The 2,632-nt window shown below is 53.8% G+C and overlaps 1 protein-coding gene across 1 annotated transcript in view; it reads right to left on the bottom strand.

The window, feature by feature from the left end:
• The window catches only part of CRACR2A (calcium release activated channel regulator 2A), a 66,721-nt gene extending 64,502 nt beyond the window's left edge, over positions 1–2,219 (bottom strand). Inside the window, exon 1 of the mRNA XM_075164066.1 lies at positions 1,947–2,219. The gene's annotated coding sequence lies outside the window, so the exon portion shown is untranslated. The remainder of the gene's footprint in view (positions 1–1,946) is intronic.
• Between the last annotated feature and the right edge of the window lie 413 nt (positions 2,220–2,632).

The following is a 2,632-nucleotide window of genomic DNA, read 5'->3' as shown; positions in this document are numbered from 1 at the left end:
CAAGAAAAGCTTGCAGAGTAATGTTCTTTAGTGCATTAATTTCTGCTAATTTCTTTACAGTTCTAGTCCATCACAAGATAGGCGGAAAAGGTGGAAGAGGTGTCTCACATAGAACCAATTCTAACTCCTTCATTTCAGCAGCAGTGAACTTAAGTCTCCAAGAGCTGGTAGAACAGGAGACTGTAAACTGTTATTGCCCTAATTCTCGTTTGCTACTTAATCCATTCACAGAAATACATCTGCTCTTTGTACTTGAAACGCTGACTTCTGATTTCTTTTCTTGATGTCAAGAAAGATGAGAATTTAGTATAGAGAAGATTGACATTTAATTTTCACTCTTTTGGGTATAACAAGTTACAATACTCAAGTCCCTAATGATAAATTTGGGGACCAGATATCTGAGTCCTTAGGACATATCACAGACAACCAGTAAACTTTTACCAGTGCATCAGAATAATTCATATATGCCATCTAAAAATAAAAGTGAAACTAATCTGGAAACTATTGTTGAAAACCACAAAGTTGCGACTAAGAAAATAGAAAAGTATGTTAAATTAGTCAGTGTTCCAGAGGGATTTCACCATTCTCCCAATTGTGACACTACCAAAGTAGTGTCATTACATGCAGTCATAATCTCTTCTACTGGTATATGTCAAGACATCTATTATCCTGGTAGCAGTAAGTTTCTCTTATAACTGTCATTTAGACTTCATCAGCATTCAGTATCAAGAAAGACAGAAAACTAAATCAGATACCATAGTGGTGCTACAGCAGTGTAAGACTGACACCGGACTATCGTAGGGGAACACAAGAATCATTTTTACAACCATCAGTAGCAGCACTGCCTTCCTCTTCACTAAGTACTTGGTGGGCCTGTTCCCACCCTGAAGGCAGTCACCAGCCACAAACTCAATTGTCTTTTGTATCTGCACGAAAGTGTACGCTGAAAACCAACAGGGCGGCTCCTGAAGTAACCAGGACGTAAAAGTGAGGTCTCCGTGACACTGTCTATTGACCTTAGCATGAAGCTACAGGAGGAATGCAGAAATGCAAATACACAGACTATCAGTCAAGAGCACTTTTGGGCACCACCTTTACAAAACAGTAAAGGAGGAGCCACGACACCTCACATTCCAGCACTCAGCTGTCCTTCTGAATGCAAGCTGCTCACCCCGTGTGGCTGCAGTGCTGGTACCAGTGCCGTACAAAGAAAGGAAACAAGGCAGAGTGGGCTTAAGCAATTCGCTCGTGTTCAGGCCGGCAGGCAGGCGATGCGGCGGCAGGATCAGCCTGTTTGGCAACCGCTGCGGTTCTAATCCTGCTGCCTTCCAGCCTGAGAGCGAGCTGGCGGTTAACGAAAGGGCAGCGTGCGACCCCCTTCCGTGCAGCGGCTTCGGAAGCGCTCCCGTCCCAGCCCCACGCCGCTGCCAGCGGGGCGGCACCGCACACGCCAGCGGGCAGGGGTGCGCCACCGCCTCGGCCAACTTTTTCAAGCTTCCTTCCGCCAGGCCCCGCCGCCGGCGCGGCCCCCGCCGGCTGCCAGCGCGGCCCCCGCCGGCTGCCAGCACCGCCCCCGCCGGCGACCGGCGCAGCCCCCCGCCCCGAGAGGAGGCAGGGACGCCGATCGGCGCGTGGGGACAGGAGGCTAGTAAGGGCTATCCCCTGCCGGCTGCCGGGAACCTGCTGAGCCCCTGCCCGGCCCCGCAGAGCCCGCAAAGGCGATGTTCTCCTGCAGAGAGCCCCTCGCAGGAAGCAAAGCTTGCAACAGGCGGAGCGCAGCGGAAGAGCACTGTTGAGACACTTGCAAAGTTGGTTGAGACTCTGCAAAGAAGGGTGACGCGGAGGCCGCGGGCAGCAGCTTCGCTAGGAGCATGATCTGGCTGTGCACGGTCCTCGTCTTTCTCCTCTCCCGACTCTTTGGCCCACGACACTTTCCCCAGACTCACCTCCCGCCGCTTCCTGCAGGCGCCCAGGCGAAGGCGCGATACGAGCCCTCAGCGCCGGCCAATGCGGCTCTCCTCCGCCTGCCCACGCCTCAGGGTGGAAGTAAGACTGCAGAAAGGGTGAAACAACTCTCTGAACTTTGTTTCGAGCATCGGTGGCATTATCGGGCGAGGCGGGCTGCGCCCCGGGGGCGGGACGGCGAGCCCGTCCAGCCCAGCCTCCTTCCTCCGTCCCGGCGGGGCCGGGCAGTCGGAGCTGGGGCGGCCCGTCCGGGAGGCAGCTGCGGCCCAGGGGTCCGTGGCACCTCACCTTCGGCAGGGCCAACTCGCCCCCGGCGGCGAGTCAGGTCGGAAGGCCGGGGGAAGTCGCCCACGCACTGCCTTCCGTGGTGCCTCCTGCAGCCAGGACTACGGGCACGGTGGCTTTCTAGGGTGAGAGCGTGGACTTGTAATCTCTGGAACCTAAACGGCAGGGGCAGAACGGCTTGGAAGGGTGCAGGAAAACTCATCCACAGCAAGATCTGAAGGTGGCGACCAATGAAAATAGGACCAACTAGGATCTTCCACGCCTTGTGATCTCAAACTGTCCCAAGTCTAGTTACACATGTACAGAAGATGGCAACGGGAGACCGAATTGATTTCACATTCATTTGATTCAGAGATTTCACTTAGCCCAAAGTACATTTTGA

The sequence above is a fragment of the Calonectris borealis genome, chromosome 1, assembly GCF_964195595.1.
Source record: "Calonectris borealis chromosome 1, bCalBor7.hap1.2, whole genome shotgun sequence".
NCBI classification, from domain to species: Eukaryota; Metazoa; Chordata; class Aves; order Procellariiformes; family Procellariidae; genus Calonectris; species Calonectris borealis.
Note: the sequence above shows the minus strand (reverse complement) of the source record. Positions and strands in the feature narration are given on the sequence as shown.